We start from the raw sequence: 27,192 nt of genomic DNA, 5'->3' as shown, positions 1-27,192 counted from the left end.
ACATATCAAATGTATTTTTGCGTTCCGTTTCTAAGTCAATATGTCTACGGCTATGACCTTTCGCGACAAATCGGCAAATATGACGTCACGCTGACTTAACTCACACTTGATCTCTTACAGGTACATGGCTGGTCAATTTTGCATCGATATCTCATGACTTTTTTAAAATATCGCACATATTCTACAAGAGGGCAGGTTCACTCGCCCACCCCCCCCCCCCTCCCCCCTCCCTCCCCTGTCGATGTCAGGCTGATGCACCTAAGCGGACGCAAACCAGATACCATGGAAGGTGTTTATGGCTCACGACACCAGGACAGTGGCCTTGAAAGTCGGCAGTCGCTCAGGAATGTGTCAGGACTCATTTGCCCAGGCAGTGATCCCTGAAAATGGGTGGCGCTAAAGCGTCCCACCGGTACTCAACCGTCGTTGGCGTGCGATGCTCCAAGCACAGCGTGAAAATACTGACGACGTGGAGATGCTGACGACGGGAAGATTCTGATGACGTGATGATGCTGAAGACGTGAAGATTCTGACGATGAGAATACTCACAATCTGACGCCACGACGAGTAGGATGGCCTAGTAGTGACCATTGATGGTGGAGCCGTGAGGCAACCGCAGTAGGTGCATATATTAGAGTTGGCAGCAAATACGCGAGCTAGATTCCCGCTGTCCGCCGTGAAAAAGGGCTCCGCGTGAACAGGACTAGGACGTGGGTGGGCAGACGCTAAGCCGACGAGCTATTCCTGCATCGCGTGTTTGCTGCTTTTGAATCGCAGGAGTTGATCTCGAAAGTGAATGCTGCAACTACGTGGCAACCGAGCGCAGGAGTTATTTGTGCCAGCGGCACTAAGGTGAAACTGCGAATGGTTTATTAAACCAGTTATGGTGTGTTAGCTGAGACAGTGATAAATGAGTGATCATGGTTATGAGCGGTTCAAAGTCCAACTTGGGCCCATCGCCGTCTTTTCAGGGTTTGGACCCAGTTCCCAGTTTCAATTTTTAGCGGCTTTCCCAGTCCCAGTTGGGGCCCAGTTCAGGACCTTTGACCCTAGACCCTAGAGTCTTGCACTTCGCGAGTCATAACGCTATTGGTTAAGTTCTTCAAAACTTTTCCTTACAGGCAATATTGACGTTTATCTTAATTGTGTTTTCGCTAGTTAGCATTCTTTGTGCGATTTCGTGTCTAACCTAGACTTACCATTTATTACTCCGGTACTCATCAAAGGTATGCATGATATGGCTCGAGCTCAATACGCACAAACTACATTATATGTTCCTCTCAGTGATACCTACTGGCATAATGTGAAGAATATATATATATATATATATATATATATATATATATATATACACATATATATGTGTGTGTGTGTGTGTGCGTGTGTGCGTGCGTGCGTGCGTGCGTGCGTGCGTGCGTGCGTGCGCGCGTGCGCGCGTGCGTGCGTGCGTGTGTGTGTAGCACGAGCTTCGCTCCGATGATACACCTGGGTGTTTGAAGAAAAAGGAAAAAAAACTTCACCGTCACCGCGGAATATTAATTGGCTCAAGGGTATCATTGTGAGAGTGAGCTCAAACACTGCGTTGTATCAAAACTCATTGCTGCTAACCAAAAGTATAAATCAGCACTCTGTACAACAACAAAAAACGTGGTGCAGAGGTGCGATTTTACTGAACCCCCACAAGGGATTGTTAGGGCGTAATTTGTCTGGCTCAGCGTATCGGCTGCCTTGCCAGGTCTCTGGGTCCGCGTGCCGCGGTCTGGTAAGCACCAACTGGAGGCTGTCCGGCCCATGTGCTCGGATCTGTGATAACGCGCCAGGGACGCGTAACAGATTGCGTTAAAAGGATCCATAGTTGAGGGGCAGCACACGTTGCCACTTTACGGGTCTGCATAATCCTGCACATCAGAAGCAAAGAAGATCACGCGCCAGTCAAGGGATGTTTTTTAATCTTTTTGAGAACTGTCTAGGTTAAAACAATGAGTCGTCGTGACTTGAAATCCTATCACGTAATTGCCGGTCACCTGGGTACGGCTTATACTAAGCAGCCACTTGTCCAAATTTAGACGAAACACCTGCTCTGCTCAGTTAACATGTCTTGTGTCGAACTGATTACAATTGAATATCATTGAAAACCACTTCAAGCTGCCGGCAATTTTCTCCCAGACAATATCACGTTCATTCTATTTTTTCAACATGCATCTGCGCGTTTTGTAAAAACGTTGAGACATTTATTTGAGTGATTGGAGACCCGATGGACGCCGGGGTGCGCCATTCTTACAGGTCGTCTTGATGGCTGTTACCCTGCATGTCACATACACTGGTAAGTAGCTCTAGCAATTGTGGGGATCAGCATAAGCCTTGGTCATAAGCACTATTCAGTGCTGTAAGCCCAGCAAAACTCAAGAGGGCTTGTGGCCGAAACGTCTGCTGATTCCCGTGCTCTTATTAGAGCTACTTACCACTCTATACGGCATACTGACCAACGGCCAGCAAGAAAACGTGTCCTTGATTCATTTCCCACTGTATTGTAACAGTAATCAGCGACGTTGGGCGCGCCTTCTTTTGTAAGTGATATCATGCACCAAGTTATCAGTCCAGCGATCTTAAAGCTTCAATAACCGAACGAAGGAAATGTAAGATCAAAAGAAGTATCAGTAGCAAACAGGGTGAAACGATATTTGGCTGACGCGTAACGAAACAGCAAATAATGCAGTTACAGTTCACCAGTCGACTGCGGCACCTTTAAACAAGGGCTTTTACCTTCTCGCATGTATACCTAGGTAGAAAATGTGCGCCACATCATCATCGTGACTAGGGACTGATCTACGCCGACAGGCGGCGCTGACATCTGCGCCGTTCACGGCAAACGCGTTAATAACATTACTACCTGGACATTCCTTTTGATTGAATGTTTGGTCCACTCGAAAAATGCCTTGCTTGCCTACTACATTGAGACTTGCCCGACTGGCTCATACGATATTCGGTTCTGTCATTTCGTGTCTATCGGTTCTTAAGCGGGTTGCTTTTTAGGCTTCAATATCTGGGCGAATGATGGGATTCATGCACGCACCGTCTCGGAGGGGGAGGGAGGCAGGCGCTTAAGTTGCACCCGATTGCGGTAGCGCTTTCTGTTTGCAGAGTTTTGACTGGAAAGTCAAAGCAAGAAGAGTAAAAATAACAATCATCCCCTTGCTCTGTTTGTTGGGTTGAATGCTATTGAAAAGCTATCTCGTACCATAGTCTTCCTAGTTTGAGACAAAAATAAGGCTACTTTTCTTTGGTCTTACCCATTAACTTCACCCACTTACCTCTACCGCAAAATTTCCCTGATATCACTCAAGCGCCGTGACTCCTAGAAAAACACCCACGTCACTTTACGGTGTAACACATCTCAACCCTATTCCGAAGTTACATTGTCCTGGTTTCTCGCAAATACGTCATATACGCGAGCCAGTGCACGTGGCTAATGGCGTAAGGCGCTTTCTCCAACTAATAGATATGTACCTAATTGGCACAGCTTCCTGCAGCACATCCTCTTTCGTTCATTGCGTGCTAGCAGTCGAAAATCCCCGTATAGCATCCGGGAACAGTGGCGGCACCCCACATCGCTCAAAATCGATCTCCCACGCCGCGGAGAGGCGAACATGAGTGCCGGCGCCGAGGAAGAACTCCCGTCGACGTCACACCTGCGCCCGCCAATCAGATCACCGGACGCTGAGTCACGTGCTGCCGTGTTCGGAGGATGTTGTCTCAGCTCTCCGCGGTCGGTGGGCGGCACGTCGGCTCCCTTGATCTCGAATAGACATCAGTCTCGTGGCTAGCTGGCCTAGACTGTCTATTTTTGGACGCCGGAGCTGGGCTCAGCGGGCCTAAATCCGCGCGCCTGGTCGGCCGCTGATAGAAAACGATGCTGTCATCGGCTGATTAATTGAGCGCGCATGGGCCTGCAGAGTTGAGACTTGAACATGCGGTGCCGAAGCGAGCTGGACTCGCTCGCGCTGGATCCTGCAACACGGAGGAGCTTTTGACACTGCTGTGCCGCAGCGGGTTATTGGAAATGTCGGCAGAATGTTCGAATTCGCGGTAGTTGTGGTTCCATTCAGCCTGTTGCCTTTTTAACGTACACCCCTAGGTATGAGATCAGTGTGTTCGGCTTTTGTACTTCCAACAACGTATCCTGTTAACGAGGGATATACGGGAGCATACCTTAGCACGTCTGCAGGCAGCGCATTGCAGTCATGCTGAGAGCTGACGAGGTGCTACTTCCGTTTGCCGCGACAATTGCATTGCATCAGCTTATTTCCTTTCGCGCCTTTCTCTTGAATAATTCTTCCACACCGCATTGGTCCAAGCTACACCGCCCCAAGCCGGCAGCGGATGTCATAAGAATGGCATTCTTGTCATGGTTTGTATACGCCTGAGTGAGTTGCAATGGCTTGGTGTGCCTGTTCTTTAGAGTGCGAACTGCGTTCATCTTGATAAATTGTTCTGTAAAGATCGGTGGCTTATCCATGGCACGAAACGTCTCGCCTCGACCCGATAACATCTGCTTACTGGTCCCTCGCTATGAACCATCAGTAATATACATACTCTGCATCTTTACAGCGCTTTGAATGCAGCGCGAGAAATATAAATAAAGGTAAAATGAAATTTTTGACTCGAGTTGACCATTTTTGCGCAATGACTAACGGTCCGGTGTGCTTGCCATACCGCGCATTCGCAAGCAAGTCTCCGTCCCTGCCCCAACAAGAGGAGAGCTTGGGCTGCGCCCATGTACATCTCCCAGTTGTATCGATGGGGACTTGTCGCCGGACCCACATGCCGACTGTGCGCGCAGTGTGAGTAACGCAACGAAGTTTGAATTTTGAATAGTAAATAGCGCGGATGTAAGCAAAGTCACGCCCTCAGTGCATTCCACAAGGCGTGAAAGCGATAAATATCGTCAAACAGAAACTTGCAATGACAAAACAGCGCGTTGTGAAGCCTAATAAATCGAGTTCCTTTTCCTAATACCATTATTACCATATTAATACCATATTAATACCATATTAATAACTAATACCATATTAATAACCATTATTCAGAAAGGAAATGAAAGAGATAGAGCAGGGGAGCTTAGTCACAACGTTGACACGATAGTAAAAGTAGCCTTATTTCTCGAAGAGAAAAAAAAAACGCTTGCACCTTAAACACCATACCCATGCTGGTGCATGGGTATGACAAGTCCAAGGCATGTCTAAATACTAACACCTCAATCACACATGTATAAACACACACGTCTCAATCCTTGCACCGCACTTCCTCACCGCTTTGCACTTGTCGCCGGATGCAGAAACCTTTATCTCTGCAAAGCGTGGTAAACATAAAGTGACATGTCTCCGCCGTAAATAAAGTGTCTGTGCCACTGCTCCTGACAACCATGCAATGCAATTCATCATCGCAAAACTGCACAGCCCTTACGTTGATGGATCAGCCGCGCCTTGCAGTGTTTGGCGCTGTCCGCACGGGTGGTAAAACTTGCTGACTTGGTGGATAAGGTCGTTGAGAAATGTGCCTATTTTTGCAACGCTTGGTGCCGAATATGCTTTTGGCCGACAGGTTTGGTGATGGCCGCGACAAGCCATTATATCGCGCATTCCACAAACTTGCATAGGTTTCAATGGTAGTACTTTTCATCGCACCACACCAGCAAGCCTCTCCGAAAACGCACCTTGTCTTAACTTATAGCCCCATGGGATCTTTCTTAGTCTCCACCTCAGCCCGGCGACGAAAATATCCTACGATTTCTACATAAGCTATTCAGTGCATTAGCGAGAAGCATCATTCATATAGATAAGGCAGTAGTATTAGCCAAGTCCCTCGGAAACATCAGGAGAGTGGAAATATTGTTGGGTTGGTGTTTCGGCAACATCCCGGGACGCCGGGCAGGCTTTTGTTTCACTATAGCGGTCACAAGTCTTTGGATGTTTGTGTGACAAGTTTCTGAGTGTGAGTTTCTGAATGTTTTGTTTTGAATGTACGGGGAAGTACCTGCCCAATAATGTCAGGTTGTTTATGTTTTATGTTCGTCAGCAGCAGCAAAAAGACAGCACTTTGTGCATCCTTCGTTATGTTTTCAGTGTGTTCCATCCCTAAGCTTTTTACACTTTATCAGTCAATATCTTCAGTGAGGCTCCTGTCTTGAGTCCACCGTTCAGTTTTGTGCTTTTTCTAGCCATTGTTTGTCTTGTGTTGTAATGCGCATGCCAGAAACAATGCTACAGTAGTCAAAATATGCTATGTAGGTTTCGTATATGCTACTGAGTGTGCTGTGATGTATGTACTCAGCCATTTGGTAAGATGGGTTCAGGGCTATCCTAACCATTTTCTGATGCTGCGTATGCCTTAATGCAATATTTCAGCTATGTGGATAGAGTAAGTCTAGGTGTTGGCTTTTTGGTGCTAGGTGTGAATGCGTTGGCCTGAAAATAGCCGTCTTCCACCCGCGACCTTAAAGAGAATGTTCCGCATCTGAAGATATTAAAACAATGATCAGATATGATGAAACAAGCTCACTTTTAACCGTTGATTTACTTATTAGGTGGCCGATGCTGATAAACGTAGCCCAATTCTCTGGTAAATATGCTCCTTAATGTGGCATGGCTTGATTACGTAATTGTACTTTGCACAGCATTCGTTGAGAGCCAGTTGACGGTCGTTATATCTGGAAATCGCTCCCACGAACGCCAGATGTGAGCGCTTCTATCACTATATTTATATTGGCCTTCATCGCCGCACGACTTTGGAATGGCAGGACTTAAATGACGTTTTCATGATTTCACGAATGCCAAGGTAACTTTGACATACTCTTTTCGATAAACCTTTCCCCATTTTCGCAGTTGCGTAGCTCGTAAACAGGGACTTGGCCTTAAGAAGCATAGGATTGTGAACAGCACCGAAAGGTCCCCAAGATGGCTATTTTAGCTCAAAACCACATGTAAATCCTGAACACTCCCTTTGAAGTTCTGTTTTTCAGCCATGCTTTTTGCCAGAACAGAGTATTACCGGACAAGAAGCCGCCCTCCCATTCTTAAAGAAATGTCGTGGTGCCAAGCTTTGTCAAGGCATTGATAAATGTCGAAGAACACAGCAGTCACGGTATGCTCTCCGTCCAGTAGCCTGCATAGATTGCCAGTGATGTACATTGTCTGTGGCTGAGTACTGTGACTCGGATGGTATCCACTCCGCCTGTCAGGTAAGAGCTTGTGATGTGCGAGGAGATGGCAGTGAATGCAAGTTGTTCAAGAATTTTTGACAAACATAACAGAAGACGTATGGGTGTTGTCGAAGAGAACCTTATGGGAACCTGCTTTTTTTAAGACGGATGTTACAAACTTCCTGGATCTTGAAAAAATAACGAAAAAACTGATTTATTCGGCAATCTCTTGAAGGCTCATGTATCAAAATAGCCGTAAATTTAATTCCCTTCGTTGGAATGTGACCGAAGTTAGAATTTTAGCGAATGTTGACAGGATTTAATACATTTGGGACTTGTTGGAATATGACTCGGATCTGTTGCATTACTGGGTTAGGACTGCTGTTGACTGGGGCGTCTTACAGAGCTCTTGAGTCTCAGAGTTCTTGATTATTAATGTTCCATTTTATATGAGCCCTATTACTTCCAACAGTGCAGGCGTTTGTGTTGCAATGAAGGTGCCTGTGTGCAAACACGTTTCCTGTTCCAGATTTACATTCGTTAATGTTTCCCGCGTCATCCATGCATAGCACCAATGTGCTGGCATAGGCCTGACACTGTATGCCGACGAAAACTAAACACGCCTCTGGTATCACATGTATTAATTGTTTGTGTATATATATTGAGTCAAGGACAAAGCCTTGTGTCTAAATGCTGAGTTGCTTCCCTTCTATACCTGCACTGGTGGCTCTTAAAGCACGTTAGACTGTTCGGCAACGCCCGCTTTTTAGCCCGGAACCGTATCCAACACTATATTTGCCTTATTGCACTAACCAGCTCGTACTGCAGCTGTCATGGCGATGTGAATTACTATTCTTCGCCGGCAGTATCAGTAGCTCGCTCCTGTGGACGCAAGGCAGTGCTTATACTCCCTGGGAAATCACATCTTGGCATCGAGAAAATTCCCTGGAGGCCGCTCCATACCGGGCCCAGGAACCCCTCATGATCATGGTGCGCTCCGGAATCTTATGACAATAATCAACATAAATGGCCAGGAAAATCCGGCAAATTTCAGATATCTTTTTGACACCGCTCCGGAAAAAAATCGGACAAAGTTGGAGAGGTGGGTTTGTTTGTCAAAAATAATAGAAAAACTTGTTTTCACTGTCATCTCCTTCACCATCACAGCCAACAAACTCTTATCTGACCTCTACCCCCGCCCCCCACCCCAATCCCGCCAGACAAAATGTTTCAGAAAATTGTATCGCGTGAACTTGGTCCTGTTAAGAAAACTGGCTAAAAGTTGTCCGCTAGGACCTCGTGTCTTGCCGGAGATGTCACGTTTCGGAAGCCACGTGTGCGGGGCACAGTTCTTCTTCAAGTAAATTGCGTTTACTCGTCCGAAGGCTGTATCAATATTATGGTTACAAATAACAAGGGAGGCATTAAGCTCCTCTTTTTGGACATCATCACACAAAAGACGCTAACAAAACACGATATTCCAAATGGTGTACGTTGGTGGCTTTTCGTTCAGACTACCTTCTGAAGCCATAACTTGTTGCGTGTATCTGAACCATCCAACCAAGTCGTGTCCGTCAGTTCTACGGACCATTCTGCCTCCTCCTTTTTGCTAGACAGGAATGCAAAGGGTTTTACGTGCCGCACAATGCTGCAGCACAGCCGCCCGGGCCTCGGTGAACCCTGTTGGCCAGCTGCCAGCTGACCTTTCCATTTCAATCGGGCCGAGCTGTGCGCCCACTCGAAGACTAGTACCCATTTCCGCTGGATCATGGATTGAACATTTTTCCGCCAGAATATGTAAGCGGTTTTCGAGCGATCAAAATGATTATGGATCGAGCGACAAAACCAAGCCTTGCTGATGTTAATACTGCTTGCTTGGCGCAAACTGGCATTTCGTGAGCGCTTTCAACGTGGATTAACGAAAATGTACCACGTATAGAGACCTATGGCTCATTTTTTTTCTACCGCTCACCTTAAGCAAGCGACTCTCATCTGTTCGAATGTGTAGTGTGAACCTCACTCCCCAGCGCCCTGGGTCGCCTCGCGTTTTGGAACCTCGCCACCCATCACAAGCCAGACATCACACAACTCGTGCGACTGCACTTAGCAAACACCAAAACACACATGCATCAAACAAATGGTGCGTCAGCCACCAAGAACGTTGCGCCCACAGAGTTCGGCCTGAGGTCTTTACCCGATCACAAGCTGCCGACGACCTTGTCTGCTCGTCTGGCTGTTTGTTCACGCTCCACTTGCAAAAGGACACCCACCGAGTCCAACCCAAACGTTTTCAGTGAAAACAAATAGGTTGGCCGGGTGGCGCCAACAGTATCTCTCGGGGCGATCTTGGCAACAGCTTGTGCGCGGTGAGCCCAGGTGTCGGCGTCCCTTGGCTAATTCACGCCACGAGGCGGGGGGCGGGGACGGGTCACTGGGACCTTCCAGGAAGAAGCCCAAAGGAAGTCCTTCGTCATTCATACGGGACTCTTATGTGGCTTTCCGTGAAGGGCAAATTATAATCGGGTGTAAGATAAGATGATACACAAGTGCATGTTGACAACAACTGCTTCGCTTGCAAGCCAAATGCCTACCGACCGGGTGGTCTAAGAGCAGCGAAAGATATATTTCTGAGCTGTATGGGATGTGTTTACACAAGATGTCGTTCTTCGTAATTTTTCCCTGCCTACGGCTCACAACAGTGTTGTTGGCCGAGTTGTGGATTCAAACATTTTTGAAAGCATAATGGTTAGCAGAAGAGCTTAGGATGTTCTTGCAAGCTTGCTCAGATAACCTTTCTTTAGCGTTTTCATGCTGTCATGCCACAAGTTTTGTAAATTCTCAAATGTCCTTCGTATAAATTTTCCGGTGTAGACTCATTGCCGAAGAAGGCATTCTCAACATGGTGTAAAACAATTGCGGGCTTAAAGCACCTGATTGGCCTTCGACAAAATCGACAGTTTATTGCTGAACAAAGCTAAAAATTTACACAGATCTGATAACTACTGGATTTCAGAGACCAATTGGTTAAGAGACAGACGAATTTCTGAGACAGTCTAAATGCTGTTGGAGAGCTTGCTTTCTTTGCTGAAATGTCGAGCCTGTTTGGTGAACTCTCGCCCTGTTTTTCCGTTTGCCATAACGCGGACTAGGAGGGGGAGAGTTTAAATGTCCCAACCCCTGTGTCGTTTACAAACTAAGAAAGATCAAGCCTCGCGGAAAGAACAGTAGCTTGGTCTCTAGCAGATGTCGCGACTGACAATGTTAAAATGTTGCTAGTGCAATAATTGACCCCACTTTGTCAGGTAAAAGGTCCCATTTTCTTGAAAATGTAACCCTCCCTGCTTTAGATGTCGATATGCACGAGACCATACCTTGTAGTTACACGAAGGCTAAAGCCCACGCCTAAGCCTAAAGAGTTGTGTCCCATCTGAAGCCACTGGGGGCTATGGCGAACAACAGAGGAGAGCTGTCATATTGCTAAATATGGCGTGAAGGGGTCACACTACACATAATTATGGTGTTACGTGAGCTGTTAATGGCTTATGGACTCAAGATGAGGAAAATAACGTGCTGTTTAGAGGGGAAAATTGGATTTCAATTTTTAAAGTTCCAAAAATTTCCCCAGTTGGATTTGGAAATTGTACAGATGGAACAGAAATATTCGAATTTTTTGGACAGTCGACATCATTATGACGCGTCGCAGATTGGCATCCATCTCGATTAACTCAAAAAAGACAGACATCACTTATCCACTGTCATTTTGTTTCTTTTTATTTCAATCGAGTGAGCGAACGCAGCGAAGCTATTAGGAATTTAAATGTTTGTCGTCGGAGGTAAAGTAGCTATTTGATCTTAGAAAGCTTAAAATGTTGGGGCAAACTTATTTTTGGGCGAGTTTTCGGAGGCACAGCTGGTCAATCCATAGCCTTCGAATCGGAGTTTGGACAAAAATTCCTAGAAAAGAGCACCTCTGCTATCCCGTTGCATAGGAATAGAACAGCTATTCAACACTCAACATACCCCAGCGTGTGGCACTTACTACAATACTGCAGGTCGGTAACTATCACCGTACGAACTGTGAATTCCCAATGCCCGAAAACCAGGAGCTCCGGGTCTTTCTTGCTTACATCAAGGTCTCAGTGACTCTGGCCGAGCTATAGTGACTATGACTCGGGTTAGAAAGTGACTTGCTAAGGCACTTTGCTGCTCATTTCGGCGATGAACAAATGTTAACGTGAAAACGTGATGTAAATGTAAGCGTGATATATCTGAAATCTGTCCCATAAACCACGTCCCTTGTCGTTGTTTGGGTGCTTAGTCTCCGATGAAAATAACATGCGCAGCTATTTTCATAGCTTGAGGTTCGTGTCATGCTGCTACCAAGGCTGTACTATAACCTGGCAAGAGGGGGGGGGGGGGGCTGATAGCCCCACATTCGGTTTTTCCTGAATGGCTCGGTATCCACCTAATATAAATATGTTGATTATTTCAGTAACTGACGTGCAATTTTTACCATTCCTGAAGTTCTTGTCACATTTTTCTCACTCGGTCGTGACCTATGACCCATTCGTCAAGGTTATGTGGGTCAGGGTTCTTGATAGGTCGGCAAGACACTTCATACGCTGGCGAACACTTCAGGCATAACTCCTGCAATGTCATTATCGTGGGTTTGAAGGTCACCTATTGACCTAGCACCAAAGCAACCTGTCATCCTCACATAGCTTAGCCCACGAGCAGCGTGCTTTTTTAATTCGTCGCTCTATATATAGCTGAGTTTAAGTGCAAGGAGGAGGACCTGTCAGCCGCTGCCTCCCCGTTGGGTGAGGATGTAAAAATGGTTTTGTCAGGTGAAGGCTAGTGTTTTTTTTATTTACTGTACATATCAATCCCTCAAGCTCACATATCCAAACACGTAATGCCCGGCACATACCTGGTTGTACCGTGGTCCATATATCTGGCAATCATGCTAATGGTGATTTATCAGTACTAATGCACCAAACGCACCAATCCACCATTTCAGCTCCCGTGTTGTAACAACCTAGAAATAACGCATAGATCGAACAGCAGGCGCCCGCTCAACAGCGGGAATTTTGGCAATAGGAAACACAGGCATCCAGACTTTAGATTTCATGACAACACTAACCTTCGTCGCAGGATGAACACACAAACACCGTCTTGGAACATGATGCGAGCGATGCTTTTTAGGGAAGTTATGCGTGTAACTGGTTCGCTTGTCGTTGCCTCGAGCACTGATGCTCTGCAGCGAGTTACTTTCTAGCGGTATGTTGGGTGTTGTTTATCAAAGCTCTGGCTTGGCCGTCTCTTTAGCGGGAGGCCCTCACCGGTGTGTTCAGTATCAGTTGTTGAGATATCGAAGACCGAATAGCTGCACTGATGTTCCCAAAAACACTATTGCTAACCACATGCTCGGTGTGGGTGTTCGCGTTTGCTTAACCGTCTGTGTTGATAAGCGTTCCGACGAGACTACCCTTTAATCTAAATCTGCGGGCTACTTCGCAAGCTGCTAATTTCATTTACGTGTTACTGTGTTGGCAGCTGGCGCATTGAAACGGTGCTCATGCCGTCGGGGCGAGACGGCATGACAGGATGCCGTTCGTCATGCCGTCAGCCCGGATGACAGCTTTATGGTCACTGTCAACCCAGGTGACAGCTTTGTGGTCTTCGTTAGCCCAGATGACGCCTTTGTGGTCTCCGTCAGTCCAGATGACAGCTTTATGGTCACTGTCAACCCAGGTGACAGTTGTGTGGTCTTCGTTAGCCCAGATGACAGTTTTGTGGTCTCCGTCAGCCCGGATGACAGTTCTGTGGTCTGCCGTTTTGAGCTGCGCTGAGGCGGATGCCCAGCTCTCAGGGCAGGCGTGTGTCTCGTGGAACATCTTCTGCAGCTGGGCTGGGCTGATGGCTGGTGCCTCGGCTGAGGTAGCAGCGTCGCCTGGCCTCATCCTCGCCGCTTCCCATGGCGGCTGTGGATCTCTCATTTTGCAGAGGTGAAGGTTCTGAAATTGTGCGGTGGCATTTGTCTTGGATTTTTAATCGGATACTGCATTCTGGTCAAGAGGCTGTGATTTTGCACATTCCTTGAGTCTCCCATGGTCATATCTGGGCTCGACAGTGCCAGCAGATATCCTGCTGGTTATATGCTAATGGTTCCTGTCCTTCCCACTGGAGCTGTTATTTAAGAATGTTGTCTTGAGCCACAGGGGTGAAAAAGCATAAAAATGACGGGATATGTTCAGTGGTAAAAACTGACACTTTTGCAAACCAACCGGTGACAAAATTGCGAGAATACAAACAAATTTCAGCAGACCAGACCATATCACAACCTACTATCCCAGCTAAACGAAACTTAAAGCTCAGTATTGGTTTGTTCTCGTAAGCACCCGCAACGTGAGCATGTATAGAATACATGTCGAAACGTTGCCGTTTTGCTGCATGAGCAAGCTTAGCCATAAGGTATTGTCAAACATAGTAGCTTTGATCAGGATAGTTTTAAGCAGGTGCCAGAAAAAACTACAAGCTTTACTATATCAGTGCTAGCGTCATAGATCAGTGGTGACATAGTGCCTTCCAATGCCCCTCAGGTCAGTGCTTTCCACAGATTTTTTAGCAAAGATTCACTTAACATACTAAACAGAACAGAAAACAGCATAACTAGGTTTATTATAAGTCGCAAGGATTGTGGCTGGCCACAACATTTTGCGACGTACGTGGTCAGTTCGCTACGCAGCGCTTTAAACCGCCGTGACATTTGAGGCAGGTGGGCTCAAACGCTCGCCACATGGTACTGCATTGGATTCAGTGCAAGGCTGTGGGCTCCTGTTGGTTGTTTTCATGTTGTGAGAAGCTGACTGGCTAGAAGGTCACTGGCTGGTCAGAAAAGGTCAAACAAGGCGAAGTTCCAGGCTGGTCTCCAATGTGCCCCCAGAACCTAGATAACCGTTTCTAGGCAAAAGGTCACATTCTCATCCCAGGTCAGTGACCTTTTTTGACCTTTTGAAGGTCAAGGCGACCAAAATCATACAAGATTGCTTCGAGTTTTGCATTCCAGGCTATTCCACTTCAAGACCATTCCATTCCATTCCATTTTCCATTTGACTAAGCGTCAAAGATTACGCTAGGCAGTATGTCCCTAAAACAAAACGTTGACCCGGGTAATTTTAGGTCAATGACCTATTTTTACCTTTAATAAGTCCATGAAAGGTGTATAATGCGGTTCCTGCTATCAATAAACTCGAAATGAGCACCAGAAACTATCCCATATAGCAAGCCCTATACTAACAAAACAGGTTGGTTTTGACCTTGGTGTAATATTCATAACTGACATTAAGTCAATGTAATTTGCTGATTCAACTGTTGTGTTGCCTAAGAAAACATCCCAGAAATGTATGGCTTGGTATAACATTCCGCTGTTGGATCAGATTGAAGAATTCGGTAGAAATTGTCCTCGCTGAAACCATGGCCTGAATTTGCCCAGCCATAGGTCAGCGATCTTGCAAGATACATCTATTTTTTTTTTGTTCCAAACGATGTGCTATTTAATTGTCTACAGGTATGCAAAATTTGGCGCGGCTACGCCGCGCCGTTCGGAAACCATTTTGGAAAAACCTTTGTGAGGGTCAATTTGACCCCTCCACCCGAGCGCGTGCTTTGTAATTCAATAACGTTAAAAAGCCCTGCCGATCTTGGAGCATTGTCGTTTTAGGATGTCTGAGCCGCAGCTCCAAAGTTTTCGGAGGACATTGGAGAGACACATGTCAAAGATTCATCCGGGGCTTTCTGCTGCTGAGAGGAACAGTGGCTTCGAGGCAAAAGGATGAGCCTCTCTGGTGAAAGGCCTCTCATAGTGCCCGTTGCGCCGCTTGACTTAAGGTACTGATCGGTGGACAAGCGTGAAATAAAACGCTTTTGGTTTTCATCATATTGCATATAAAGCTAAAGAAAGGTGCTAGAGGTGTTCAAAAATGTCGTTTGGATCTGTTCATACCAGTATTGCATAGGTTTTGCTCTAAGCGATTGTGATCATGTTCGGAAGTGCGAGTTCTGCACCGGCAATGATTATGCGAAGATAGTTAAAGTCGTCAAGGATTCTAGCTGATTGCACGATGACGCCACAAAAAACAAAAGTGCTGTTGCTGTCAGGTGCTTGTAGGACCATGTTATCGGTAAATGTGGAGCTACATGGATGCAATTTTGCAAAATACGTAGGGTTGAGGGCTGAAAGGGAGAGAGAAGGGAAAAATGGCTGAGCCTGCCTCCGAAATGCACTTAAAGCAGTTTTCTCCACATGTTTGACTCACTTTTTTCAGAGTTGGGAGCAGAGGTGCAGTTTCTCGGAATTAGTTTTGGGGGCTGTAACCCGAACGTTATGAGCAGTGAAAAATAGTTCTCAAAAAATGCTAAATAGAAGTAGGAAACAACGTTCATGGTTAGGAGGCATAAACCCTCCCCTAACTAAGTAGGAAACTACACGCCTCTGGGCTGATTATGTTAGCTATGCCCTTCGCTGATAATTTTGTTAGTGTAATCTCAACCATCAGTCAGTGTTTGATGCTCAGCAAAAGATACTTAAGGGGAAAGGAAATCCCGGAGTAAAAATGCTTAATTGTTACGCCACATTGCACTAAATTTATCGTTTCTGAAAGATTTAGCTCCAGGCGACAATCCCAAATCTTCCAACTTCCAAATTTCGTCGATGACAAGAAAGGCACTTTCTCACCCCTGTTGAGCCATGTGACGTTCCAGACAACATCACTGCCCGCAGTCTATGTAGCTCGGGAAGCCCTTTGTCATAAAAAGCGATTGATGCATCATGTGATACCACGCATATCCATGCACTTGGGTGAATCGTGTTGCAAACATTACCCTTGCTGTCTATATGGGCTCCAGGCGTCACCATGCTCTGGTTTTCGCTCTATCCGTCTTTTCACAACTCGCAGCATCGTAGTCGATTATCATGCGCCAGCCGACTCTCTTCTCTGCTCTAATCAGTTCAAATAACACGAAGCCGACCATCTCGGCCTACAAATAAGTCATTTCGCAGAATGTCGCGCGTCAGTTGGCGCCTCTCCAGCTAAGTCGTAACTGGGGCGGAAAAGTCGAATGCCTTCTATATTCAATGGCATTGGGGCAATAGTACGTGATTTAACGCAAGATGGATGTTGTTGTGTCGCGCGCTGCTTACTATCCACAATCCACCGCGGTGTTCAAAATGCACAGGTCGTATTCCAGTTAACATAGATTAGAGTCAACGACTGAATGCACACCTGTTCTGAAGGCAGCATTGCATCACTGTGCAATATATACATTTCAATACCAACGACCCCAGGTCAAGGCTACACGGCTCACGCTGTAAGTACATTCGCTCCGCGCGTCTATTGACTCCACGTTTAAGTAATAATGCGCAGTCACCTTAAGTTAATGATCCTCCGCTGACAAACGGCAGGCTTCCGAACCGTAAACATCGGGGCACGGCGCTGCGGCTGAACACCCCACGTGCCCTGCACGCCGCGCCTGCCTCGCGGCACCACGCGCCTTGCACGCCACGCTTGCCTCGCGGCACCACGTGTCTCGCACGCCACGCCTGCGGCGAGAGGAATGTATGATCTACGACCCATTATGGTCATATGGGTCACATGGGTCATGACCCAGAGCACATTATGGTCATATGGGTCGTGACCTTTGTCCCATTATGATCATATGGGGCATACGGTTCATGACGTATGACCCATCATAGTAATATGGGTCAGGGCACGAGACTATGGTAGTATGATACTTAATACTACCAGCTACATGACACGTTACCATGGTAACGTGGCATATGTTTCCAGGAGGCCGGATTCAGATACCCGCGCCCATACGAATGCTGGGGGATGTTGCTGTTAATGGCTGCTGGTGGTTGCTGATGGTTGCTACTGACTGTGACTGGTGGCTGGTGGCTGTCCGCTCCAGCATTCACTGCGGCTCGTTTGGCAGCTTGATCAATGACCACACGCATACAACTGCAAACAGTGGCTGCCGAACACGTCTCATCTGTTGGGATTTGGCATGAATTATGGCGACAATCATGACACAGAATGTTAAATTGGGCATGGCTTTGACGTTCCATTGGCAATTGGTCTCTTGCTAAGAAGGTACCCATTCCTACGCCGCGGATTATGCGATGATAAACCATCCGTTCCATTCATTCGAGCACTCAAAACAGCGTGTCATGTACTGCACTGCCAGCGATGTTGCAGACGTCAAAATAGTCAGGTCAATCCAACCACGGAATTCAACCCATCGACTAACACAATGGTTAGCTGCTAGGCTCCACTGGGATATATATATATATATATATATATATATATATATATATATATATCCTACAATAAACACAATGCTGCACCACTGCTAGGTTCCACTGCTTCCCGAGATACGGATCATGTCGCGAGCGCGTTTGTGTCTATGCGATTCCTTCATCAACGGTGTATTTGCACGCACTGTCAAAATGTTGTGAGGGGCGGGCCAGAAACGCGAGAGATATTGAACGAATCACCATTGACCGAACGAATGTATATGTGTTGTAGCAGAGTTTTTTGTGCATTTAAAAGTCAGCAAAATCGGAAGCTACCTAATGCACTGATCGCGCGACCCGTTTTTTTCCAAAACCACGCTTATCTGTCTGTATCTGCCTTTTAGTCCTGAAGGAGCCGCCAAGTGAAATATATTGACCTTCTGTTTTATGCATCATTTCTCCTGAACATGAGCAGAGGCTATTTACTGCACTTAAGATAGATATTACTATATCAAGCAGACACCAGCAAGATGCCGTGTGTAACCAGTTGCTAGCTAGCCGACAAAGGATGGAAAGGTTGCTGTCATCAAGCAAATGGTGCAGAAAATAAGCCCATGGAGCCAGGAGCCTCTGTATAGTCACATCAGCAGGCTCAATGAATGCATTGGAAGGCCCGTATTTCATGACTGTGACATGGTGAGGCCCTATTATTCAGCATTGGGCCCCCCCCCCCCATTCATAAATATCACTGCCAACGGTTGGCAGGCCATACGCTGAGCCGGGCCCGGACATTTCGGACGAGGAACTCGATAAGTCTGCAATGATTTGCTGTTTCAGACATTATGAAAAGTGTCGCAAAAGACGCAACTATATTGGATGGACGATGGGCACAATGATTAGAGCTAAACTGCTGTACAGTTTATGTGTCCCGGTCTTTCTCACGGCTTTAGGTGCAGCGTCTTGCGTTGTAGATCGACTTCAGAAAAAAACATTATTGGCTGCTTTGTTTATTTGTTTATTTAGAACGTAAAAAATCAACAGACAAAAGCCCAAGGGCGGAAACAGTCCAGTTTCAAGGACAATAAACACATGATGCACATACAAACTAGAACCTAATCACACCAACATAGAGATGCATTGCATACCGTCACATATACACCTTACACACTCAGCTACAACGGTCATCAAAAAAGGATCTACGAGAACCATCCTATCGCAAGCAACTCAGCCGAAACAATCTGGGTGGCTGGAATGTCGTAAAAAGTCGAAAAAAGAATTTGGAAAAGTTAACGGTCGATTATTGGCGCATATATGAATCGGACCAGGAATGCTCGTGGGGTAGTGGTTGAGCAGCGCGTCTGGGAAACCAGAGGTATGAAGTTCAAATCCTAGCGGTGCCCGCCCTTCTTGCCAGTATGAGAGGCAGGCGCCGCCATGTCGCCTCAGCAGCTGAGTGTGTCGTGAATGAGATTATATGAGAACAAAACCTAACGAGACGCTCCAAGAACAGTACATGATTCGCGCCGTTTTGAGATACATAAGGTCAATTCTTTATTTGATTTCATTTAGCTTGTTTAGCATATATTTGGTGCTTGTAGCTGGTACACTTGGTGCACCGCGCTGTTGTCATTATCCGTTGATTTACATTGGCTGCGGATATCGTATGCTTATTCACACAAATCTTACAAAACGAGCGAATCCGTATTCTTCCACGACCTTTTCTGAAGTTTTTGAATGGATAAATTTCTGCGATCCCATCTCACGCTAAGCAGGGTTTTTTCCGTGAGATTTGAATTAAATGTTGTACATTCGTAGCTTTTAACGCATGCTAGGTACACATTAATCACAGCTATGCGGCAAAGGTGCGTTTTACTTTACGAGCCATTTCTGTGCAGGTTTGCAACATTAAAATGAGAGTCCAGTCTAATCCATAAACCTCGCAGTATTATTCAAAGATGTATATAAGACTGTAAGACCATGTGGTATAAGACTACACCAAGCGCAGGATATCACAGGAAAATAACTGACACCAGCAGCTTTTGTACTGCGTTTGGGCATGATGAACACTAGACCAAAGGCATCTTGGCGACCAGCAACTGCTCATATGGTGGTTGCAAGGCATATTCTACCTCACAGTGCTTTATCTGTTATCGCAGCTAGGCCTTCACAGCAGTGTGCTGGAAATATGTCCAACCTCTTAAGGCCCAGATAAGCTAAAAAAAAAAACAACACAAAGACATAAAGGCCGCAGCCGCAGCCGACATTGTGTTCGAATGCTGTGATCAGCGCTGACACCCTCGCGAGTCGAGTGATGATTGACTGATATGAACAATCATGCTATCGGAGTGGCGACAAAAAATAAGTGGCATGCAAGTGGACGCCGCCGACAAAGCTTCTGCTGGCAGCAGGTGGCGAGATGGGAGAAATGACAGGAAAGGATGTGGTCTGAGCACCGCACAGTGTTGAATAATATGAATAAGTAAGCTCACCTGAACCGCATTCCTCGATTCCGACCAATGTTCCCAAGTGTACGTGCACAGCTCAAGATCTCTGTTTGACTGAGGCCCCACTTTGTTTTGTTGGAAAGGAAAATCGAACTTGAATCTTACAGTCATTTGGGATATTCATGCTTCGAATTGCTCTACCCACGCCAGTAGCTTGTTTCAAGGAACACAATTTGCATGATTTGTGCCAGTTAAAAAGGCATCAGTGTTCAATGAGATCAGTTTGGAAGCGTCCGAGAAACCCTGGCAAAAGAAGGCAGCTGTTGTCAACTCCTACGAAACCTGAGCATTTGTAGTAAGTTTCTATCAGCACTTTTGACATCTCCCGCAACAAGCCTTTATCGAGAACGATTTTCTCCAACGACAGTAGCCGCGTGGCCCGCAATTTAGCGAGAACTGGCCGGGACTCGCTGGGGACACCATTTGCGCAAGTGTTGTCCGTGGCACACTGCGAACCAGAATGGCAGCAGGAGAACTCGCCTGAATATCAATGCCTGCATTCGAAGAAGAGACCATTGCCGCTCGGAAGCAAGGGCAAAAGCGTGTCCGACCCAAGGGCAGCAGTATCAACATTACGTAAAGGAAAATTATAGAAAATATCAGCGTCGCGTGGAACTCTGTATTTTCGTCGATGTGCCTTCATAGCCTATCATATGTTACCAAACAATATGTGGCATTCTGAAAAAGAAAACGCAGTGCGCGTCACCACATTTTTATGGAGCGCCGGCGACCGCGCTGGCCATGCTGGCGCTCAGGGGCCATAGCGCCACCGGCGCTCGAGCCCGGCAGCCCTGTGCTCTACTGTAATGCGGACACCGGCTGCGACCATACGTGCTGCATGCACACCTACCAAACTGTGGGTGGAAACGCCATTTCCTACAGCTCTCCTGGTGGCTCATACCAGGGGTGTAGTCTGATATTCAGTTGCGAGCGCCAGCCTCCGCACTCCCCTAACTTTAAGAGGAATGAGGGAGACATCCATGCAGAAACCCACTTTTGGGATTATCTTGGGGGTAAATTGTGACGTTTACTGTTTAGCCCACTAGCCCCTAAGCACATTTTGCGAAACTACACCCCTCATCGCTTTGCAGCACCGCACAACTTTGCCTAACACTGTCCAAGACGTTTTCAGCCTGTCAGCTGATCGCCCGCCACTCTTGCGCCCGAGGTGGCACCAGCCTGTGCTGGGGCGTGCGCACCACCCCAGCGCCGGGGTAACGCCCTAGATCATGGTGCACGATCGCTCGCCGCTTGTGCGGCCGTGACTGGTCTGTGCACTGGCAGGGGGTGTTGCGCGTGCCTCTCAGCGAACGTTAACGTGCTGCTAGAAGCACCGTCAGCCGGGCCGCCTCGGACAACGGCAGCGAGGGTCTCCCTCCCGTCTGGCGCATCTGCTGCTTCAGTCCGGCGAGACCTCCGCGCCGCCGCTGTCTATGTCTCTCCGTCTCTTAGTCTCCGCGCCGTCTCTGTCTCTCCTTCTCCCAGTCTCTGCGCTGTCGCTGTCTCTCCGTTTCTCACCCTCCGCGCCGACGCTGTCTCTCCGTCTCTTAGTCTCCACGCCGACGCTATCTCTGCGTCCCTCAGCCTCCGCGCCGACGCTGTCTCTCCGTCTCTTAGTCCCCGCGCCGTCGCTGTCTCTGTCTCCGTCTCTCACTCTCCGCGCCGACGCTGTGTCTCTCCGTCTCTCAGTCTCCTCACTGCCGCTGTCTCTCCATCTGTCAGTCTCCGTGCTCTCCGTCTCTCTTCACTGTCATGCGTCCCAAGCTCTGTTCACTGGGGTATCAAGCTGGAGCGTCACAGATGCGCGCCAATAAAGAACACTTTTCATGTCAAATATGGACAAGTAGAAACAGCTGATTCAAGCCGATGCAGTCGAGTTGCCATCGTTATGCTGCCTTTATGAGATCCTGCGATGTTAACCTCCTCGAACTTATGCGCGCAAATGTGTTCCTTGTACCTAGGAGATATGAACTAGCTTATTTGCTACGAGTACAATTTGAGCATTTCTCATAATTACATACGGCGACCACCGTCTTGAGCATTGGTCCAGCGTCAAGGCTTATTCTCGATGACTTGCAAGTTCGCGTGAGACCGTTTTGTGAGATTTTATGTGGCATGGAGTCCGTTTCTGCAGAAAGTTGCCACACATGAGGTAAAATTATAGGTCAAAGTGAGGGGCAAAGGTCATCACGAATAACGAAGATCACCATGGTTGATCGATACATGTCGTTCTTTGTATCGTCGTGCTCATTGTAGCGGTACCAATCGCAAAAGCTGCCTGTTCCATATACCATAACAATACAAACATGTGCTACAAAAACGACTCATGTCCTATAGAAGACACGCTTCACTTGGCTGGGTACGTGCAGTTGAGTGGCAATACTTATGGTTCTTATACGCGGCCATGCAAGGCTAAGTATCGCGAACTATTAAAGAAAATCCTCTATGTAGTAAGCTTTATGTGGCTAGAAGAGCCAAATTAGCTTGTTTGCGCAACTTTGCGCATTTCTCAGAATTCAGGTCGGTGATTGCCGCCATCTTGAATGCTCGTCAGTCCAGTTTCAAAGTTTTACCTCGACGACTTAGTAGGTCGTGTGACAATATTTTTGAAGGATTTAGATGATGCGGGCCCATTTCTGCAGCTATTTTTAATGTATGGAGTCGAAGTCAAGGTAAATCGAGGCTACGGTCAGATTTGATGATGAATCCCAAAAATCCATTGTGTTGGTCGATGTACGCTGTTTTCTGTCTTCTCGTACTCATTGTAAGGGTACACCTCTCAGCAGCCGCATGTGCTCTAATCAATAATATCATGAGCATGTGTTATAAGCACGACACATGTATTATAGGGTGCTGTAATGCATGCACTGACGTGAACTATCTGATGTTCTTTAGTGTTCGTTCAGAAACACGCCGCTGGAAAACGACACGCTTTGAGTGGCACGCAACTCTGCCAGGATATGATACCTTCGCTCGTAAATAATTATACTGTAGCTATATATTGTGGAGTAGAAACAATGCCGCAAGAAAATATTCGTGGGCTCGTATTGTGATTCTCCAAAAGTTGCTAAAGTCTCATTAAAGTGATCTTGAACCCAGACTGTTTGCTGCCTAGGAAAAAGCGCAAGCCTAAGCCCAGGCAGCTGAGCACAGGCCAAGCAGCGTAAAACCCTAAACAAGCAGAGTACACTCACGCCTAAGTCACAGTTGGGAAATCACTAGGGCCAGAGTGATATCACTAGGGCCAGAGTGATATCACTGGGGCCAGAGTGATAATCACTAGGGCCAGAGTGATATCGCTCATGGTCAGCGGAGTGATTGCCCTGCATCCTGCTGACGCTCAAAAACATGCCCCTTGTTACAATCATTTGTGCACTGTTCCCGTGCACCACCCCTCCGCCAAGGAGCCTGCCCACATTTTTCCGGTCGAGTGCTCTCGGGCTGACTCCAGGAAGTTGTGTAGCTCCTGGTATGACTTGCTGCCATTAAGTAGAAGACATGCAGCAGCACGGTGATAATGAGGCTGTACACCCTTCGGCGTTGTCCCTAATGATGCCGCCACCAAACGCCACCCGCTCATAGTTACGCCCATGACATGTCTCTTCATCAGCATCCCTTCACAATCCAGACACTCGTGGGGATGTACATCATGTCCGTGTGAAGCATACCCGTGCATCATGGGTGTGCATCATGCTCGTGCGAGTGAAGTCCGATGCTGGTCCGGCGCTGAAGGTCGTTGGATCATACTTGGCACGCTGTCCGATACAAGTGAATGTCGGCTTTAAGATAGGTGCACTGCATTTCGAGAGCATTCAGAGTTTTTTTTTCAAGGCACACAAGCGTAGACGGAAGGGTGCATGGCTGTCAGGCGGCGAGTCGACCATCGGCCCGAACGCCACCAGTGTCTTAGACTTCAGGGCAGAGTCCGCCACCAGTCGGTCTTGCTCAGAAGTGAAACCTGTCCACTCGGCCGACTTGTCAGCCATGTGGACTTCCGACAGCCACGCCACGTTTCACCGTTGACTGGACCTGGCGGCAGTGAACTCAACCCGCGGGTCTTCAGGAGACAGGGTTTTTGTCGGGAGCAAAGGAGTGTTCAAATTGGAAGGCCCCTTGAAGCGCTGCAGCTGCACAGCCTGTTGGGCAAGTCTCAAAGCGGACCCCTCACTATCGCCGTTCTACTGCAGACTTTGCAATTGAAAAGATCAAGGCATTCCAGGAACTGGGGGACTACAAGACATTTAAAAAGCATCTGACCAGAAGCATGTCAGTGGAATGCCTCCTCAAGCGTACACTGCTGATGCTCCTTCCCTGCGCGGAGGGCGGAACGACAACTTCCTCCCTCAGTGGTACTGTCTCAAGGCAATGCTGCCGTATTTCTTCGTGGCAGGTCACCACAATTATTCTCAATAAATGAGCATAATTTTGAAAATAAAAATCATAGCGCAACATAATGAGCTGACTTGCGAGACAGATGAACCACCTTTCCCAGCATGCCAGGGAAGAGCTACTGGCGGGCGTGCACGCCTGGTGGAACTCGGACAGCGACACTGCAGTGCCAGTAAATTAGATGTTGGTTGACCTCGGTCAGCTGCTGTACAGCGTCGTCTGGCCAGTTCCTGGGAGCGTAGACGGCCTGTCTGAATGCATGGAGACACGACTGGCGGGCCACTACACTCCTAGCCCCACCCCCCAGAAGCGTTCCTTGTGGGATCTTCTCCCGAAGAAAAGCTAGAGATATTGCCAGCTTCGGTGAGAGTATCGAAGTCGCCATTATCATACCAACCGTCTCAACAGCATCTGTTCCTTCCGAGGCGCTCCTGAATGTAGTGGCCTGCAGCTGCACCCCCTGAAAGCAATGCATGCAGCGTTGCACGCTGCAACTGAAAGAGCCACAGTGCAGGCCTTTGACGTGCAGGCTACTGGAAGAGTTAGGGGGGAATCGCATGCTATAGTCGTTGCGCCAGCAAACGGATGGACATCAAAGACAACGAAGGGGGGCTAGGTGTACATAGTTATGATGTTATGCCTAGCTATGAATGAAAGTATTAGGGCAATGTGACGGGTGCTGGCTTATAGCGTCACGCTCATGGTCTCTTTGGGTGTCGTGACATCGTACGTCAAAGTTTTTTTCAGAATTTGATCTATTAACTCTGCTTTGGCGTTGAATAAGGTTTCGTTGCTCAAAAATAAGGCCATAAATGGGCTCGCCACCCGTGATCATCCTTATAACGATTTATCACACGACCTTTTATGCCATCCAGATAAAAAATGTTGACATCAAGAAGGCAGCCGCTGCCATCTTGAATACTACAAATGCTCAAGCTTGCACGGACAGCAGGCAAGCTGGTTTGGCTTTCTTTGCTATGAGCATGATTCGGTGAAAGAAGTTTGCGGTTGTCAACATTGCAGGGCCAAAATTTTGGTAACTTGACTAAGGTAGACGCAAAGTATACAGGAATGGCACGCTTGGATATGATTTTATTTGAGCAGCTTTGGCCAGTTCGCAGCTAACATCATGATCTGTTACAGTGTATCCACATGCGGTCTAGACCTAAAGAATTGCCCGGCTTTGAAATATCAACAGCGGCAACTTGGTTGTAAACAGCCGCACACAATGCACTACTCGGCAAGTTAGTGAAGGCCATGGCGCACCGCACCATAGGTAGGAAAGCCGAATTGGCTACCTTCAAGTAAGGAATGGGGTTCCTTTAGCTTTTGAAGAACGAGTCACTGGAGACGCTGACGAACCCCGCTGATTAGCTCCACCTCGGTCCCGACATCGCTCGGACCATGTCTGGATCTGGGCCGAAACTCGCGACATCTACCTGCCGTGATGGATACACCAGCTTCTTGCGGTCACCGCGGTGAAGTTGTTCGCCGGCGGGGTTCTGCCGTTTGCGGACGGCGGCGCATTGTGTGCTGCGCTTTCCGAGCCGCGCAGGTCGCGACCTGTCAGCCGCGCACACTCGGCACGCGCTGCTACGCCCCAGATCGCTCCGGTGGGCGGGACGCAGCGTGCGGTCGATTCCGTCGCGATTCAAGTACCGGTACGAGAAAGGAGACAGGTTGTTTTGGCGACCGGCCGAATAAAGGGAGCAGTAATCACGAGATCGACATCGTGGGAAAGTTACTCTATGTCATTAACGACGCGATAATGACGATAACGTTGTTGCTAGTTTTATGACACCCAGAATGTGTGGGTGCTGACTGTGCGCATGTCTGAGGCCCGTAATAACTTACGGACTGGCTGCAGAATGTGCTGCAGATTCTGCAGTAGTTAGATGTTAAGGAATAGGGATGCAAGTGTTAAGCCCCCAAACCTGTAAACCGCATGTAAAAAGCGTTCTAAAGTGATGCACCCATAGTGCGAAGATCGGGCGAGCGCAAGTATTCCTGTCGATTCTGCAGACCCCAGCTGCAGCAAACCACACGTGCCATGTTTGAGTCCTATTCCTACATTTATAGAGAAACTGCAGCTCAAACGCGGCAGCTCTAGTCGGCAACAGCTGACTCGCAGCTGACAGCTGACCCCCCATCTGCAACAGCTGACGACTTCAGAATATGCAGCGGATTCCGCAGCAAACGCAAGGTGTGAACGGGTTTCAAGTCGCCGGAATTTCGTGCCAATCTGGCCGCGCTTCGAATGTGTCACATAGTTGCGCTTGCGCGGTAAGTTTTAAATGTGTCACATATGTTGCGCTTGTGCGGTAAGTTTAAATGTGTCACATATGTTGCGCTTGTGCGGTAAGTTTAAATGTGTCACATATGTTGCGCTTGTGCGTGTAAGTTTAAATGTGTCACATATGTTGCGCTTGTGCGGTAAGTTTAAATGTGTCCATATGTTGCGCTTGTGCGGTAAGTTTAAATGTGTCACGTGTGTTGCGCTTGTGCGGTAAGTTTAAATGTGTCACATATGTTGCGCTTGTGCGGTAAGTTTAAATGTGTCACATATGTTGCGCTTGTGCAGTAAGTTTTAAATGTGTCACATATGTTGCGCTTGTGCGGTAAGTTTAAATGTGTCACATATGGTGCGCTTGTGCGGTAAGTTTAAATGTGTCACGTTGCGCTTGTGCTGGTAAGTTTAAATGTGTCACATATGTTGCGCTTGTGCGGTAAGTTTAAATGTGTCACATATGTGCGCTTGTGCGCGTAAGTTATAATGTGTCACGTGTGTTGCGCTTGTTGCGGTAAGT

This window comes from Pollicipes pollicipes, unplaced genomic scaffold, assembly GCF_011947565.3.
Source record: "Pollicipes pollicipes isolate AB1234 unplaced genomic scaffold, Ppol_2.1 Scaffold_6052;HRSCAF=7182_pilon_pilon_pilon, whole genome shotgun sequence".
Classification (NCBI taxonomy): domain Eukaryota; kingdom Metazoa; phylum Arthropoda; class Thecostraca; order Pollicipedomorpha; family Pollicipedidae; genus Pollicipes; species Pollicipes pollicipes.
Note: the sequence above shows the minus strand (reverse complement) of the source record.